Source organism: Pinus tabuliformis, chromosome 1_1 (genome assembly GCF_031772625.1).
Source record: "Pinus tabuliformis cultivar Carrire ecotype Pingquan chromosome 1_1, CPIR1, whole genome shotgun sequence".
Classification (NCBI taxonomy): Eukaryota; Viridiplantae; Streptophyta; class Pinopsida; order Pinales; family Pinaceae; genus Pinus; species Pinus tabuliformis.
The window spans coordinates 734864633-734884552 of NC_142297.1; the positions used below are offsets into that span (position 1 = coordinate 734864633).

General features: G+C 38.5%; 1 pseudogene across 1 annotated transcript; it reads left to right on the forward strand.

Annotated features, from left to right (window-relative positions):
* Positions 1-15072: 15072 nt before the first annotated feature.
* LOC149216049 (pentatricopeptide repeat-containing protein At2g27610 pseudogene) lies at positions 15073-19579 on the forward strand (annotated as a pseudogene). Its single transcript, XR_016251083.1, has 3 exons — positions 15073-18298; positions 18576-18673; positions 18790-19579. The product of XR_016251083.1 is annotated as a pentatricopeptide repeat-containing protein At2g27610 pseudogene (transcript).
* Positions 19580-19920: the final 341 nt, after the last annotated feature.

Genomic DNA, 19920 nt, shown 5'->3' on the forward strand with positions numbered 1-19920 from the left:
CACAACAATAGATCTAAGCATAGGGGTCTCATGCTTATCTGAGATTCATAAGGAAGCATTGGTTCCTTGTCACAATAGCTGCATTATAATCTATTAGGTCATATATTCATTGTACATTCATTTTCTAATCAAAACATGATGAGAGCCATACATCATGTATGTCATAAAGCATCCTCATAACCAACATATAACCAACAGAAATCATTAGAGGAAATTTCAGCATAAAAGTGGCCTCTTAAGGAAAAATAATAAAACAATTGTTAAAAGAATAAAATAAGAGTTATTAATTTTGGAAGGAAAAGAACAAAACTACTTTTGTTACTTATATTTTTGTCTTATCTCCTTATTGATTTACACAAATTTGAAGTGTAGACACTCATTGGATGTGGAATTATACGAGTACCCATTATGCATACTTTTGAGAAGACCCACATTGATAAAAATTGAAGATACATTAAAAAATTGTGTTTCGTTGGATGTGGAATTTAATTCTGCATCCAGCGAGTCTCTACACTTGAAATTTGGGTAACCCTATAAGGAGATAAGTTAAAAATACTAGTAAAAAAAAAAATCTTCTTTTCCCTCCAAAATATTTACATGTACCTCTTTTTAAATTTAAGGAATTTAGATTGGTTTACATATTATGACATGGAAATTACGTGAAGATTTCATGGACACTTTTAGGCTGAAATTTCAATTTATGAACCACGATATAACAACCATAAAAATTGCATATGAACAAGTATATTTACCCATCAAATACAAGAGGAAAGAAGTTCTTATTCACATATGAAAAATGAAACCAGGACTGGGACTTCCACGTACCACTCGACCATAGATTGGTTGAACCAAATATTTCTTTCGGCCAATCACCCCCAAGCCATATTCCAAGCATGAATGTGGGATCTCATGGAACAAATAAAACAAAACCAAACCATGGCTTCCAGAGGCCAAACCGCTTCAACCTTCAACTAGTGGTTACACCTCATGGTCGGACATAACTAACCATCACCAAATTGGTCTCTACCCAAGTTGTCCTGGGCTCTAGATTGTTTGTTCCAACCATGGCTTTCATGACTAGTAACTCAACTGACAACTGTTGTCGGGCTTCCAAAGCGTTTGTCTAACCAGGGCTTCCAGGAATAGTAACTCACCCGATCAAGGGCTTCCAGAGCATTTTTCCAACCAAGGTTTCCAGGACTAGTAACTCAACCCAAGTTGTTATAGGGCTTCTAGAGCATTTGTCCAACCAAGGCTTTTAGGAACTAATAAATCAAACCATAGCCAAAGGAACATGAGAACCATCGTAAAACAAGAGTAAAACCCATAACACCATGGCTATCTAGGAAATGAAAAGGCTAGTAAAAACCACTGCCAATCCAGGAAATCCTCCATGCCCCAATAAACCACATGCATGAGCCATGCATGCCAAAAATAGAAAGGAAATCATACATGCAACTCAGTATCTGCATGAAAAACCCATTGTAGCTACCGATCCCGATGTTCTCCTACAATTTCTTGATCTTCCTTTTGCTTATTTCTCCAAATCCCAAGTATGCCACACTCCTCTAGGAGTGCTCCAAGAAAACTCTAAGCATCCAAGAGTATGAGAGAGAGAGAGAGAGAATAAAATGAGAGCTCAAAACTAAACTAACAAAAGCCATGAACTAATCCTTATAAGCCTTTTTATTAATGAGGCCTCTAATTTCTTCATTTTCCCATAATTTTCCTTCATTTTCCTTCTCACATGTGTTATCACTCCTCCGGATCTCCAAGGCTGAGGAAGAGTCTAGCTGAGGTAACCACAGACCAATATTTTGACTTGGTAGCTAGCCCTACCAAGTCGAAGAGGGCTCTCTCCAAAGGACCGCAGCCAAGAGGGTTAGATGGATTAAGGTTTTAGGCTAGATATAGTAGCTCAGGGTTTTGATTTGATTTGATTAGGGTAATCATTGGATGAGTGAATTAGGTCAGAGAGTGAACTAGGTTAGGGAAAAAGAAAGTCAGAATTGCAGACATCTAATGGGGTAAGGTAGGCAAGTTACTTTAACACTTTCTAGTATATTGATTGAATGGTTTAGACTGAAGAGGCGCTAAAAAGAGAATGAAAATCATGAATTCTTTTTAAACTGAAGAAATAAAACACATTATGATGATTTTCCCAAAACAGAGCATAGAAGATGTATTCTGCTTATCACGCCTTGAAAATCAAACATATTTAGAAGTGAAATGGATCATGAAAGGTAAAAAACATTCACACACATGTAACTGAAGAAGAAACAATATCAAAATACCATGCCACAGGAATCCCACCAAAATAGACGCAACTCATCCAATATATTCCATGCCAAAGTCTGAAACACTAGTACAGCATCCAATGGAGTCCAACATGTAGAATGACTAAAATATTACATGATATAGGCCTCAAAACAAACTCATCCTAGCCTCATGGATCGAATCCATGAGAGGAGGAGTAGTTACAACAAAAACTGAACTAATAGCTAGAGTGTAGGGTGGTCAAGTGACTCATCCCTAACTTAAGTGAAATGATTCATTACAAGTCATGGAGGCCATTTACCTAATGTACTTACCCTAGGTAATAGTAAAAACATAATACTTACATCAATTACATCAGTAAAACATTGATTTCCCATAGGTGAAAATCAAATTTGGAGAGATACAATGAAAATTGGGTCAACTGTCAAACGAGCAACGCTAGTGTCAAACACGCAGCGCCATGTCCAGACCAACTTTTTCCTACCTTTATGATGTCCAAATTTAGCCCAGGATATCTCATTGGAAATCTTATCCTATCTAGTTTCTGAAACTACTCTTGGTTTTCAAAATGGGCTTGATTTGACCCTCCAAAACTCCATTCTCCCAAGACTGGTCAAAAGTGCAGAATGAGGGTGCAAAAATGAAGTATGCTCTTTCAGGGAACTTTTGGAGGTCTTACTCAACTATAAATTGCGCTCATGATAACTCATTGGAAATATATTTCTGTCTAGTTATCATTTGACTCATCAAGCAAGTCATTTTGACACTCCAACTATAAGAAAAAATTATTTTCCCAAGGTCACTCCAGAAGTGCAGCAACTCTCTTGTAGCAACTTAAGTTTTTTAATTTTCTCCCAAACAATGAAACCTGTGTAAAAAGTGAAGGAGGTTTTTCATCCTTGGCTTATGATGGACAAAAACCTCTCTCACATTTGTCAAATTCATTTCTGTTTGGTTTGAAACATAGTTTGAGAAAAAATGGCCCTATGTGTGGAAAATGATTTGTCCCTTGGAATGACTTCTTGAAAAATGATGGAGACATGAGGTTTATGAGTTGGAATGGCCTCATACTTTCTAAAATTACCTCCCTTAGGCCTCCTCTGCTCAGATGTCTCTGATTCCATAGCCAACCCTAGCTCAATGGGAGAGGAAATTAGGGTTTAGTGTAGGTAAAATAGGGGATTTGGGAAATTTATAGGAATGAAGGGAAATAAAGGGGATAGGGGGCTTCTAAATTATTAGGAAAATTTTGGGAGGTAGGGAGGGATGTTAGGAAGTAGGGGAAACTGGAATTTCAAGGATTGACTGAGGGGAAGGGGTCCAAAAGGGAAAAACACAGGCCTAGTCTAGAAAAGTGCCAAAAGCATAGCAATAGACTAGGGTTTGTAGAGAGATGATGATTTTGAGGGATAGGAGTGATGGGAAGTGTTTAGGAGGGTGTATTAAGGATGGGGGAAGGCGTAAGAGAATCAAGATACAAGTTTTGTTGATGATTTTGTTGAAATGTGGCAACAAGAATATTCCAATTTAATTTGTCCTTAAATTAAATTGTGAATTAAAATCGAATTTAGTCTTAATAGCTACTTGGAAATAATTAATTAAGTTATTTTGAATTAATTAGTTGGAGAATTTCAAGTTATAAGTCTTTCTGAAGTCATGCAAGAGTTATCCCTTAAATTAAGGAGATAAGATTGAGTTATATTTGAGTTGTAATTAGTTAACTCAGTTCACTGAGTTACGTCCAGTTAAATTAGTTCCAAACTATTTGAGGAACTAATAGAGAGTTAACAGTCAGTTGATGCATGCATGCACTCAACTAGTGTACTCCAGTTAACTGAAGATTCCCTCATCAGAAACTCATGCTTGTCTATTATGAGAAAGACCCAATTGAGATTAAAGTCAAGGATAGTGTACTATCAGTTGCATGTGTTTTCTTATAAATAAAACTCATGCATGCAGTCAAGGCATCATTCCTTGAGGATTTCATAGTTCTGACAGTGTGTGAGATCAGAGTGTTTCACTTGGTTGTAGGTGAATCATCCCAGAGGAGCAACACAAGAAAATATGAGCTTGGAGGGCAAAGAGGAAGGCTTGAGAGAAGCTAGGATTGTCTGTGAGCATCTGTGAGGATTGTACTGAGAGTTGGCTAGCTGTGAGAGCTAAGGCTTTGTATAATTCTTATGAATTTCCACCTTGTATGATAATACAAATAGTGGGGTTTTTAGTTGAGGCTTTCCCCAAAGTATTTTCATGTGTATTGTGCATTGATTCTTCTTCTTCTGGTTGTATTGTTTAGCTCGATCTTTAAGCTTCCACAAATTGATAGTAGAAGTAGGTTATAGTATTATGCTTTGATTTATATTCCATTATCGGGTTAACCTACATTCAGATTTTTTACATGGTATCAGAGCTGGATTTGTAGAAATATTCTACATGGTATTGAAGCTATAAATAGTATACTGAGAAGAGAATTCGAAGTTTGAAGTTTGGGGTTGCAGGTGCAAATCGAATTCATATCATACTTCAAGGTTGGCCAATGGCATTCTATGGCTTGAGACTCGAGTATGCCTTGGAAGGTAGCTTGAATTACATAGCATGGAAAGATAAAATGTAGGTTGCATTAGAAGACAATGGCTTGAAGGAATTCATTGATCAAGAAATCCAAAAGCTAGCTTCAACTAATGCACAAGAGTTGGATGTGTGGAAGAAGCATGTGGCGAAGGCGAGACAGATCATCCTTGAGGGAGTTCAAGACCATATTGTCTCAAGTCTCCATGGGAAGGATACTCCATTTTCAATGTGGAAGACATTGAAGTACCTCTACCAGAACAGTATCGACCAAAGGAAATTGGTGCTCAAGGATAAGCTTCGAAGAGTCAAGATGGAGAAGGGCGATACTATTTCCACATATTTGAACAAGCTCACCACCTACAGAGATGAGCTTAGCAGTGTGGGAATAACTATTTCTAATAATGATATGGTGAGCCTATATCTCCTTGGCCTTCCAAAGAGTTGGAATAGCTACCAGGACTTTGTGGATGGAAGGGAGAAACTATCGGATTGGGAACGACTGTGGTCGGATCTAATGTAGGAGGAGAATAGGAGGAGCACACAATATGGTTCTTCATCCAAGAATGATGATGAAGAAAATCTGGCCTTAGCAAGTAAGGCAAGGAAAGGGAAGGGGAAGGATTCCCATTCCAAATCGAATTCTTCTCATGGAGGGAAGAAGGGTGACATGTCTAAAGTGATATGCTTTAATTGTCACTAGATGGGACATTATGCGACTAATTTCCCATCGAAGAAGTCCAAGAAGGGATCCTCGGAAGGATAGGAAGGTGAGGCATTAGCTTCTCAATTCGAAATGGAATTTACCCTCATTGCATGCATGGTGTCATCGATGATGGGTTGTGTCTGGTATCTTGACAGTGGAGCCTCATTCCACATGACCGGTGACAAAAGTTTATTCAATACCTTGGAGGAGAAAGACCTCAAGATGTGCATAGAGATGGGTGACGACGGAAGGTATACTGTTTCAGGAGTGGGCACGATTTCTTTTCAGAGGGAGCATGGAGCTCCTATCACCTTGACAGATGTGAAGTATGTGCCTGGACTGAAGAAGAACTTGGTATCGATCACGATGTTGGAGGACAAAGGCTACGATGTTGTGTTCAGTAAATGAAAGGTGTTCCTAAGACACATAGCCATAGGTCAGACCAAGAGGATAGGGATCTGGGTGAAGAATCTCTATAAACTAGAGGTAGATGATTGTGTAATATTGAGTACGAAAGCAGAATTGGTGCAAAGCCAAGACATTGGCGAGTTGTGGCACAGGCGGTTGGGCCATTTGCATCATGGGGCTTTGAAGATAATGCAGCAGATATCTACAAGACTTCCCAAAGGTAAACTTGAGCAAATTGACACATGCAAAGGTTTTACCTTGGGAAAGTACACCAAGTCTTCCTTTCATGATCGAGACAGTCGAGCAAAGGCTATCTTAGAGTGAGTTCATACTGATGTGTGTGGACCATTCTCAATGGCATCCACAACGAACCAAAGGTATTATGTGATTTTCATTAATGATTATTCTCGTAAATGCTGGATTTATTTCATGCAGAAGAAGGACCAAACCTTCACACAGTTCTGTGAGTTCAAAGCTTTGGTTGAGAAAGAGTCAGGGAAGAAGATCAAGGCCTTGAGAAGCGACAACAGTGGAGAATATGTCTCTCAAGAGTTTAAGGACTTTTGTGCAGCGGAAGGAATTAAACGAGAGTTGACAGCACCTCATAACCCACAATAGAATGGGGTGGACGAGAGGAAGAACAAAACTATTGTAGGGGAAGCACGGGCAATGCTGCATGACCAAGGCCTACCACTTCACTTGTGGGCTGAGGCATGCAACACAACGGTCTATTTGCAGAATAGAAGCCCGCATCACATACTTTGGATGAAGACACCAGAGGAAGCTTTCTCTGGTAAGAGACTAGATGTGGGTCACTTTAGGATCTTTGGCTCATCAGTATATTGCCATGTGAAAAAGGATGCACGGAAGAAGCTTGATCCGACAGCAGAGTTGGGGATACTTGTGGGGCCCACTAAAACACCTCACAACTATCGGGTGTACTTGCCTACCAGTCGGAGGACAGTGGTTCGAAAAGATCTCAAGTTTGATAAGCAAAAGGCCATGCAATTTTCCTTTGAAAGGGAGCTCCAACTACAGGATGTGGAGGAACTGTTGGTTCCTAAGGAGGAGGAGCCTCAAACTGATGCGGAGCAGCCGCATGTAGAGGTTCCAGGAGTGGAGACATCCACTCAAGCAGAGTCTTCCAGAGATGGATGGAAGCGCACAAGAGAAGTTGACAGATTGTTGGAGGATGCGAGAGAGAATGTGGGAGAACCATTTTCTCAGCGTAGATAGAGGAGGTCACCTGAGAGGTACACTGGATAGATGGCCCTTGCTGGGTAATGTGTTGAGGCCGAGCCATCTTCCTTTGAGGAAGCAGTGCAACAACTGATTTGGGTTGATGCTATGGTGGAGGAGTATGACTCCATAGTTCGTAACAATGTTTGGGACGTGGTTCCAAGACCGGAGAACAAGTCAGTTGTGAGTTCCCGTTGGCTTTACAAGGTAAAGCAAGTTGTTGATGATGGGAGGATCATGTTGTTGCAGTATATTTCGACAGAGGAGCAAGATGCTAACATTTTGACAAAGGCATTGTCAAAGTGTAAATTCGAGTTCAATAGAGACATGATCGAGGTGGTAGATAATCCCTTTCTTGTTGAGAGGGAGTGTTGAAATGTGGCAACAAGAATATTCCAATTTAATTTGTCCTTGAATTAAATTGTGAACTAAAATCAAATTTAGTCTTAACATCTACTTGGAAATAATTAATTAAGTTATTTTGACTTAATTAGTTGGAGAATTTCAAGTTAGAAGTCTTTCTGAAGTCATGCAAGAGTTATCCCTTAAATTAAGGAGATAAGATTGAGTTATATTTGAGTTGTAATTAGTTAACTCAGTTTACTAAGTTAAGTCCAGTTAAATTAGTTTCAAACTATTTGAGGAACTAGTAGAGAGTTAACAGTCAGTTGATGCATGCATGCACTCAACTAGTGTACTCCAGTTATCTGAAGATTCCCTCATCAAAAACTCATGCATGCATCAAGGCATCATTCCTTGAGGATTGCGCAGTTTTGACAGTGTGTGAGATCAAAGTGTTCCACTTGGTTGTAGGTGAATCATCCCAGAGGAACAATGCAAGGAAATAGGAGCTTGGAGGGCAGAGAGGAAGGCTTGAGAGAAGCCAAGATTGCCTGTGAGCATCTGTGAGGATTGTACTGAGAGCTAGCTGGTTGTGAGAGCTAAGGCTTTGTATAATTCTTATGTATTTCCACCTTGTATGATAATACAGATAGTGGGGTTTTTAGCCGAGGCTTTCCCAAAGTATTTTCATGTGTATTGTGCATTGATTCTTCTTCTTCTGGTTGTATTGTTCAGCTCGATCTTTAAGCTTCTGCAAATTGATAGTAGAAGTAGGTTATAGTATTCTGATTTGATTTATATTGCATTATCAGGTTAACCTACATTCAAATTTTCCACAGATTTAACCATGGAGGTCACGAAACCAAGAAAAATGCACTCAAAACCCTAGGAGAGAGAAATGAGAGGAATGGGCATGGGAAAAGGTCAAGGGAGGTAGATGGAGTGTAGGTGAGTGAGGTTTCTTGACTAGGGCTACCATCAGTTAGTAAATTTTTGAATGAGGACCTAGTTGGAAGGACAAAAATTCCTAAGCGAGACCCTAATATGAATATAAAAAGAGGAGTTTTGATCACTGGTGGTAGTATGAAAACACTGACTCTAACATCGACCTTATTGGGGATGGTAGCTCCTTGGAGGTGTCAAGAACACCGTAGAGCAAGTGCCCGACCATGTGGGCCAATACGGTCAAAAACCTAAACTGAGATGCATGACAACTCAAATGACACAAACTGACTCGAAACTGACTTGAAATTGACTGAAAATTGAACTGTACCATCAACTGCAAACCCTGCTAGAAACTGACACTGAAAAATATGCTCGGAATGTTGAGCTTATTCATCACACCTTACCTACTCTAACTGATCCATAAACGATCTGATCAAGTGAAGTCAGAGATCCAGTGTAACCAATCAAGTACATGACTACTTGATTGATGCTTGTATTCAGCTCCACCAGGCATAAAGAAAGATTGAGTAAATGGCAACTCAAAATGAAACCTGAGTTGAAAACCTGTGTTGGTGAACAAAACAATCTCCACCTTTTCTGATGCCTGCAAAAGACTACCCAGGGGTCTTGGAAATCATGAAGCATTACTCTTGTGGAACAACAAAAGGAAGGAAGATGCTTTCAAATATAATCGTTGATTATTCTTCTTCATTTGGGTTATCCTTCTTAAATGGAAATGCAAAAATGTCATCTTCCATACCATCCAAATCATAGACAAGATTTGTATGTTCTTGTAGATATTCGATTGAGGTAGCCAAATCAACATCAACATAAATATCTATAAGTGGCTTTTCATGTATGTTAGAAAAAGAAACATCTAGGCTTTGAAAAAATTCTATATCTTGATCATTTGAAGGCTATTAAACATTTTCATCAAACTCAAGACAACAATTCTATTGTACATTGTTTTTGACCTCAACGGATAAATCATGACACTCTAGAGTTTCTATAAAGGCAAACTCAAAATTCTGATATGCACATATTTCTTCCTGAATTAAAAACTCAGAAGAGGAAAGGAATGAAGGGCAACTGGAAAGAACATCTTTATATATATTTTGATCGCTTGAAGATTGGAAATATTGCTGCAAATTATTATCAACTTCATATGATGGAAGATCATTGTCATCTTTTGAAGAATTGTGCTCAAGTTCGTCGTCATCTAGGGTAGAATCCATGATTTTCTCATGGTGGTGAAAATGGTTTTCAATCAAAGAATCCAAGAGTTCATCATCCATAAATTCTTCATTTCCATAAGAACTTTCCAGATCTTGAATAAAATTCTCAAAGTGATCACAATAATCCTCAATAAAAAGCAAAGAAGGACAGGCTTCTCTATGCTTTTCAAAAAATACTGACTGAAAATCCTTGAGAGAATAAATACAAGAAAGAGGCAAGCTTTCATATCAAAACCATGCTCTTTCTTCTAATGTGGCCATGAACATCTTCATTAAATAATCAGAATGAAAATTAATCCTCAACTTATGCACATGCATAGGAAATCTTATTAAATGAAGTGTAGCATCATCACCTTTTTCATCTCTGAATTTTGGCAAGTATGTTTGCCAATCTACCTGAGGCATACGATTTGGAAAGCCTGGAACATGTTCTCGATGCATAGGAGCATACCTTCTGGATTGAGAACTCATTTCGATTTCTGGATCCTGCTACCAATGGAGTCTTCGGATCAAGTGGGAGTCGCCAGGTGAATGGTTCAGCCTTCATATGTGTCTGATCACTATTCACCATCAGCAATTAGATCTGATCTTTGTCGTTCTTTCCTAGGGAAGATATGATCTTTCGTTTCCCCGGCAACGACGCTAGTATGTTATCACTCCTCCGGATCTCCAAGGCCGAGGAAGAGTCCAGCTGAGGTAACCACAGATCAATCTTTTGACTTGGTAGCTAGCCCTACCAAGCTGGAGATGGCTCTCTCCAAAGGATCACATCCAAGAGGGCTGGATGGATTAGGGTTTTAGGCTAGATATAGTATCTTAGGTTTTTGATTTGATTTGATTGGGGTAATCATTGGATGAGTGAATTAGGTCAGAGAGTGAACTAGGTTAGGGCAAAAGAAAGTTAGAATTGCAGACATCTGATGGGGCGAGGTAGGAAAATTAATTTAACACTTTGTAGTATATTGATGGAATGGTTTACACTGGTGAGGTGCTAAAAAGAGCATGAAAATCATGAATTCTTTTTAAACTGAAGAAATAAAACACATTATGATGATTTTCCCAAAACAGAGCATAGAAGATGTAGTCTGCTTATCAAACCTTGAAAATCAAACATATTTAGAAGTGAAATGGATCATGAAAGGTACAAAACATTCACACACATGTAACTGAAGAAGAAACAATATCAAAATACCATGCCACAAGAATCCCACTAAAATAGCTGCAACTCATCCAATATATCCATGACAAAGACTGAAACACTAGTACAACATCCAATGGAGTCCAACCTGTAGAATGACTAAAATATTACATGATATAGGCCTCAAAACCAACTCATCCTAGCCTCAAGGGTCGAATCCATGAGAGGAGGAGCAGTTACAACAAAAACTAAACTGATAACTAGAGTGTAGGGTGGTCAAAGTGACTCATCCCTAACTTAAGTGAACTGATTCATTACAAGTCATGGAGGCCATTTACCTAATTTACTTACCCTAGGTAACAGTAAAAACATAATAATTACATCAACCACATCAATTACATCAGTAAAACATTGATTTCCCATAGGTAAAAATCAAATTTGGAGAGAAACAATGAAAAATTGGGCCAACTGTCAAACGCACAGCGCCATTTTCAGACCCACTTTTTCCTACCTTCCTGATGTACAAATTTATATTAGGATAACTTATTGGAAATCTTATCCTATCTAGTTTCCAAAACTGCCCTTGGTTTTCAAAATGGGCTTGATTTGACCCTCCAAAACTCCATTCTCCCAAGATTGGTCAAAAAGTGCAGAAGGAGGGTGCAAAAATGAAGTGTGCTATTTCAGGGAACTTTTGGAGGTCTTCCTCAACTCCAAATTGAGCTCATGATAACTCATTGGAAAGATATTTCTGTCTAGTTATCATTTGACTCATCAAGCAAGTCATTTGGACACTCCAGCTAGGAGAAAAAATTATTTTCCCAAGGTCACTCTAGAATTGTAGCAACTCTCTTGTATCAACTGAAGTTTTTTACATTTCTCCCAAACCATGACATATGTGTAAAAAGTCAAGGAGGCTTTTCATCCTTGGCCTATGATGGACAAAAAATTCTCTCGCGTTTTTCAAATTCATCTATGTTTTTTCTGAAACATAGTTTGAAGAAAAATTGGCCCTATGTGTGGCAAATGATTTGTCCCTTGGAATGACTTCTTGAAAAATGATGAAGACATGAGGTTTATGAGTTGGAATGGCCTCATACTTGCTGAAATTACCTCCCTTAGGCCTCCTCTTCTTAGATTTCTCTGATTCCATAGCCAACCCTAGCTCAATGGGAGAGGAAATTAGGGTTTAGTGTAGGCAAAACAAGGGATTTGGGAAATTTATAGGAATGAAGGGAAATAAAGGGGATAGGGGGCTTCTAAATTCTTAGGAAAATTTTGGGAGGTAGGGAGGGATGTTAGGAAGTAGGGGAAACTGGAATTTCAAGGATTGAGTGAGGGGAAGGGGTCCAAAAGGGAAAAACACAGGCCTAGTCTAGAAAAGTGTCAAAAGCATAGCAATAGACTAGGGTTTGTAGAAAAATGATGATTTTGAGGGATAGGAGTGATGGGAAGTGTTTAGGAAGGTGTCTTAAGGATGGGGGAAGGCGTAAGAGCATCAAGATACAATTTTTGTTGATGATTAGAGCATCAGGATACAATTTTTGTTGATGATTTAACCATGGAGGTCATAAAACCAAGAAAAATGCCCTCAAAACCCTAGGAGAGGGAAATGAGAGGAACGAGCATGGTAAAAGGTCAAGGGATGTAGATGGAGTGTAGGTGAGTGAGGTTTTTTTACTAGGGATACCATCAGTGAGTAAATTTTTGAATGAGGACCTAGGTGGAATGACAAAAATTTCTGAGTGAGACCCTAATATGAATATGAAAAGAGGAGTTTTGATCACTGATGGCAGTATGCAAATACTGACTCTAACAACATGCAACATATGACATTTCACCTTGATTTTCTCCTATTTTCCATTATTTTCGTAAATAAATGCCACCTTTCCTTTCCAAAGCCTTTGCCAATTTCCAAAGCCATTAATTAATCACAAGTGATCCTCATCACTATATTTTTGCCCAACATTCAGCTCAGAATACATGTCCCATGACCATGGTTATCAATTTTCCTTTATTAACTTTATTACATGGATTTTTGATAAGGGTTGTTAAAACTAAAGTTTTTGATCTGGGAAGAGACTTGAAGCATCTTCCTCTCATATAGTAAACTTTGCAATTTTGTAGAATTGCCCCATTTTAACTCTATGCTTTACTTTAGAGAGTTAACAAAGTTTGAAATCCTAGAGGAAAGAAGTCTTCCCATTTATATGTTTGATATAGGAACATTCAACTTAGATCCAAACGATCAAAGGGATGCTCTATGGGGAGAAGGCACCCAATTGTGTTGTAGAAAAATATATGTCATTGAGCCCAAAACCCATGAGTATGGGTTGGCACGAGATGCACAAAAATGGGGAAAGGGGGTTTGAAAAGCACCCCTATTAAGAAAACCCAACATGGCGGCCTCATGCATAAAATAATCCAAACCCAACATGTCCTTGTCTTTAAACATGAAAAAAAGTTATTAAACTGTGCCTCTTATTACTCACGAAGATAAAAAATTGGTTGCAGTAGTGGATCAACCCCTCTGCCTCATACAAGAACCTTCACATCTGACAATTGACTCCCAAGAGAAATTATGAGATTGCATCAACGTGCCATGGCGAAATCTCACAGTTAAAAATTGGACTTGAGACCATGACGATGCCTAAGTAGGAGCTTTATCGAGAAAAAACCCTAGTTTCCATCGCTCCCTGAGCTAATCACATTTATGTGTTATTAGTGTAGTTGTACTAATTACATCTATTGGTGTGTTTATTTTGGAATAAGGGATTTCATAATTTTAATTTAATTATCACTAATTATTAGGTGAATGGTAGAGATTTAATCTCTATAGAATATTCTAAAATATTTTTAATAGTATTCACAAATCAAAGGTTGTATTCAATCGAAAGGCAATATTGAAGTTGTTGGTACCAGGCCAACCCACAATCATACTCACTTAAGAGTGCTTAGGCTCAAAGCCAGTACAATGATATTCTTGAAGGAATCAAAGCTCAACATGTCACTAGCTGAGATTTGAACTTGAGTAGATAGGATAACACTCATTTTGGTCAACCAGTTTATTCGCAATTGACTGAAAGAGAAAAGCCTAATTGACTGAAATTTTGGGCATTGGATACCGCTCGGGAAGAAAGTCGACCTCCCTTTGAGCTTGAAGGTAAGAAAGAGGCACCAATTAACTAAAATTTTGGGCATTGGGTATTGTCTAAGGAAGAAAGTTGGCCTCCCTCTCAACTTGATGGCAAGAGAGAGGTTGTTGGTTGCGCCGAGAGACACATTCTATAACCAGTATGAGGACTACGTGTGATTCTGTCTATGCGCAACTTCAAGTTGACATGTGTATCTTTTAAAATAAAAATAAAATACTATCTAAATAAAAGATAATATCAGGTATAATAACAAAGCAAAAATGAATGTGTACATGTTTGATTGAATTTAATTAAAATCGTTAAAACTTTAATAATAGCACTGACAATGTGATTTGATATTATAGCGCAATATGAAGGAGATGTGGCAGAGATATTTCAAGCTTATTCTCAACGATAAATAAAATATTTAAATATTCAAGTGAAATAGCACAATTTTATATCAGTTTTAGAAAAATAAAACAATTAGATATAAACACAACTCATATATTTCTCTTTTGAATGTCAGTGAGTTGTAAATGAAAAATAATATTAACAATAATAAAATATTTCAATACTTAAAGAAAGAAATAATTGAAAGTAAAAATAATTCCATTACTTTAAGAAGATGTGTAATTGGTTTAATTTTTAATGTAAAATTAATATGTGACATTTAAATAATAATAATAAAATTTGATGGAGGTAATAAATAAAATATTTCAAAATAAAGTTATGTAATATTGATGTTTATTTGTCCACATGATCTTGGATAGATGGTATTTGGGTGATCTTTTAAGGCACTACTTGATGTGAAGTTAATGTTCAAATCCCCTATTACCTGGTGTGAAGTCACTGGTTCAAATCAAGATTATGAAGTCACTGATTCAAATCAGAATTGTAAAATCGCATGTATCCCCACTCTAATTTAAATGATATATTAAACATGATAAAGATATAATCCTTTGAATGATATTTTCAACCTAATAGAAATATAATCCTTAGTAAAATTTGAACTTACACAACCTATCAGATTGAGAAGTTGGGTGTATACACAACGACCATGCTGCGGAACTCTCCCCGCTAAGCTCAGTTGATATCATGAATCAATACTAATACTTTTCAATATATCTATCTATCCCGATTCTCTAGAGCCTCCCCGGTTTCGTTTATACGCTGATTTTGGAAGTTCTTACAGGAAGAACGCAAATTTGATGACATTCCTTTCCTCCCCTGGTTTCGATCTATGAGTTACGAATTTGGAAGGCCTGATAGGAAAGATGCAAAATTGAATATGAATTACCGGGAGGGGTTCGTGAAGTCCGACTGCAAATTTGAATTTAAATTCTAACATCACTGAAAAGGAAAAGTTGTCACTGCCTACTTGCGAATTACACACATTTATGTCATTTCTATGAATGTCAGATAGCTTATCTGTTTTGGATATTTTCGAAGGAGCTCGCGTACGTGAATGATATTCGAAGGAAAATGCCATTTCCAACGGCATTAGATATAAAAATAATGCTGTTCGATGACTGTCAGGACTCTGTAACGTAGTCTCAGCAGTGCTAGTAGCGATTGACTCCCGATTGTTGAAATACATTATATATTAACAAATCCAATGCAATGCGATATATATTCATAAGCAGACTCGAACAAGTAAGTTTAAACTTGCTCATAATAAAATCACGGTTAAGCAGAGGGCACCAATTCCTGACACATATTTTCAGAGCTGCAAGCATCTTCACCATACCCAATTCAGCAGAAATAGACTCATATCTGGGAACTATAAGCCAACCATGTAAGTGGGCACATTACTGTTCATACCTGTTGCAGGAATGTGTGCATATGAAGGTATTGGAGGACGGAAAAAGGGTTCATACCTTCATGATAAAAAGCAGATTCGAAGCAAACATATCTCTAAACAACAAGCTTGCAGTCATGTATATCAAGTGTGGGAATTTGTTGGATGCGCGCAAAGTGTTTGACCTAATGCCTCAGAGAGATGTGGTTTCATGGAATGCAATTATTGCTGGTTATGTTCAGGAGGGCGAGGATGACGCAGCCTTGAATCTCTTTTGCCAAATGCAGGGGTTTGGGATGACACCAGATGAATTTACTTTTGGCAGCGTCCTGCGGTCTACCACGAAAATAACAGCTCTGGAACTCGGGAAGCAGGTGCACGCAATCACAATTAAAACCGGATATGAGTTGGATCCTGTGGTTTGCTGCTCCCTTGTTGATATGTATGCTAAATGTCACGGTTTAGAAGATGCAAGGGACGTGTTCGATGATATGCGTAAGCCAGATTTGGCTGTTGTGAATGCCATGATTGCAGGGTATACACATAATGGCTGTGATAGTGAGGCTTTGGAGATGTTTTGTCAACTTCAGTGGGCAGGAATGGGGCCAGATCAGTTTACATTTGCAAGTGTTCTTAGCGCATGTGCGAGCATGGAAGCATTGGAGCAGGGTAGGCAAGTTCATGCTCATATCATTAAAACGGGATTTGATCAAGATGCCACTGTGGGGAATGCCATCATTACCATGTATGCCAATAGTGGAAGCCTAGAGTGTGCATTCAGGGCGTTTGACAAAATGCCGAAGCGTAATACGGTCTCGTGGAATGCGATAATAGCAGGGTGTGGTCTCCACGGAAGCTGTGGAAAGACATTGAATCTCTTTATTGAGATGCAGAAACAAGGCATTAAGCCCAACCAGTTCACTTTTGCAGGTATTTTAAGGGTATGTGCAAATATTGCATCTCTAGAACAAGGCAAGCAGGTACATGTCTTTGTCATAAAAACTGGATTGGAAGCAGATTTATTTATGGGCAGCATTCTTCTTGACATGTATGCAAAATGCATGAAGATGGATGACGCTCTCCTGATATTCGAAAAAATGCCGAAGCACAATGTTGTCGCATGGAGTACGATGATTGCAGCATATGCCCATCGCGGACAAGGGGATCAGGCTGTGAAACTCTTTTCCCAAATGCGACAGGCAGGCATGGAGCCTAACCAATTCACCTTTGCCAGTGTTTTCATGGCATGTGCTATCCTAGCCTCACTGAAAGGTGGGAAGCAGGTTCATGCCTACATATGGAAAACTAGATTTGCATCAGACATCTCTATTGGCAATGCTCTCGTGGACATGTATGCTAAATGTGGAAGTATAGATGAATCATGCAAAGTGTTTGACACAATGCCTGATCGAGATGTGGTGACATGGACTGCAATGATTTCAGGATATTCTCAACATGGGCTTGGTCGGGAAGCAATTCATCTCTTTGAAAAAATGCAACAAATGGGATTGAAGCCTGATTATATTACCTTTGTGGGTGTCATTTCTGCTTGCAGCCATGCAGGCCTAGTGGACGAAGGGTGTAAATACTTCAAATCCATGAGTCAAGACTATGGCATCACACCAAGAGAGGAGCACTACAACTGCATGGTTGACCTTCTCAGTCGGGCTGGTCTCCTGGATAAAGCTCTGAACTTCATCAATGGAATGCCATTTAAGCCCAGTGCTTTCGTCTGGGGAAGCTTGCTTGGTGCTTGTAGAATCCATGGCAACATGGAGCTAGCAAAACATGCAGCAGATCATCTTCTTGAGTTGGAACCCCATCGAAGTGGACCATATGTGCAGCTGTCCAACATTTATGCTGCCGCTGGTAGATGGGATGATAAAGCCAAGATTAGAAAGGTGATGAAAGACAAAGGAGTGAAGAAGGAAACAGGACACAGCTGGATCGAGATTAAGAATGAGGTGCATACATTCAGCACAGCAGATAGATCACATCCAGAAACAGAGAAAATCTATGCAAAATTGGTGGAACTAATTCATCAAATGAAGGAAGCAGGTTATGTCCCTGATACAAAATTTGTGCTACATTACACCTAATGGCAAGCAGAAAGAATATTTTCTGTACAATCTAATGGAAGGTTGGCCATTGCCTTTTGGGCTTCTCAATGAAATATCAGGAACAGGTTTCACAATCATTATGAATGTTTGTTGAGACTACTATATTGCCATTAAGTTAACCTTTAAGATTCGTGATCGGGAAATTGTTGTAAATGATGGCCACTACTTCCATTATTTAATGGTCTGGCTGTGCCTTTTTGCCGATTGTCAGTGATGCCATGAGAAACAGGGCAACAGTCCAGTTTTTTATTATTACCCTTCTAGAAAGGTGCGAACTATCGGCTTTACTTTTGTTGACTTCAATATCATGCTAAAGCAAGAGGTGTAGGCGCCATAATCCACTCTTAAATAGGAATCACAAGTCAGGGATTCATGCAATGATTCTTTGGTAAGTTGTCTAGCAATGCGGAGGGAACTCCTGGTTTCTTTGGATGTGTTCGAGTGTCACTTTGCACCATTCTAATTCAGTTTGCTTATTTCATTTTCAAAATTGGTTGCGGCTGTTTGGTTTACCTTTTGTAAGCATTTACCATAGAATGCCCAACTTTGCTTTTGGCTGATTGATGCTTATCTTGTTACATATATACCTTTAACATGTCAGCTTTTGTTATAATTTCATTCCATTCTTTCAATTAATTTTTATTAATCTAAGAATCTTGGATTAGGATGCCAATTAGTGTACATATGGTGATATGTGGTAGTAAGATGAGAAGTCTTTCGCGGATTAGTCTCACAGTCCTCTACTGCATCAGCGACCAAGCAGGTATATTTCAATCCTGCAGATCACTAGAATGCAACCTTTTAATTTGAAGGAAGAGCAAAGAAGTGATATCTTCTGCATCAATGCTTCAATTTCCTAACATACTGCAGACTATACAGGTTCTACTCTTAAGCATTGAAGAAATCCAGTGCTTTTCCATTTCAAACTTGTGCAGCCTAACAAAGCATTTCACACCTAGTTCAAGCACTCTATTTTTAGAGGATTTCTGAAAACAGGAGATTGATGGTCCCATACCAAGGCTCTAATTACATCAACTACCAAGCAGCTCTGCTCTTAGAAGATTTTCTGACTACAGAAGATTCATGGGTCTATACCAAGACTCTTAACTACATTAGCTATCAGACGCTTTACTCTTAGAGGATTGTCTGACTACATCAGCAACCAAGCAGGTCTATTTCAATCCTGAAGAACCAGAATGCAATCTTTCAAATCGAAGGAAGAGCAAAGAAGTGATATCTTGTGCATCAATGCTTCAACTTTATGACATACTGCAAACTATACAGGTTCTATTCTTAAGCCTTGAGGAAATCCAGTGGTTTTCCATTTCAAACTTGTTCTGCCTAGCAAAGAATTCTGCCTCTAGTTGAAGCACTCTACTCCTAGAGGATTTCTACTACAGGAGATTTGTGGGCCCATACCAGGACTCTAACTACAGAAAGCCAAAAGACTAATTTGTACTTCGTTAGCAGCTATGCACCCTTGGATTAGTAGAACTTGAAGACAATTTTCTCTGGTCTCAGCCTTCTAATTTAGGCACATCGCCCATTGTATTTTTGGCAGTCTTATCTGGAGAGTGTCATATTAGAAAACTGAGAATTATTGTTATTTGTAGGATTACATCTATCCTCTGTACTATTGTTACAACTGCTAAGGATTTTATCACATTGGTTATTAGTGTTATGTTTTTAAGTTAAGAATTGTTGTTATGTTAGTCATTTGTTCTGAAGTTAGCTAGTAGTTATCTATATGTTGTGCATTTTTTAAAACACTATTTATACGACATATAAGGGATACTGATAAAGGCAGGTTGGGGAAAGCAGAGTATATATAAGCCTTTGGCCTCAGTAGAAAGCTCTCTTGGATTTTGGCATTGAAAGTAACTCTTGAAGGCTATTTCAAGCCACTGTAGTGTCCGTACTGCTCTGGATGGGGTTGAGTTGGCATTCATACCTTCTCATGAGGTCACTTTTTTACTATCTGTAATTGGTAAGCATGGGTTCAACTTTTTT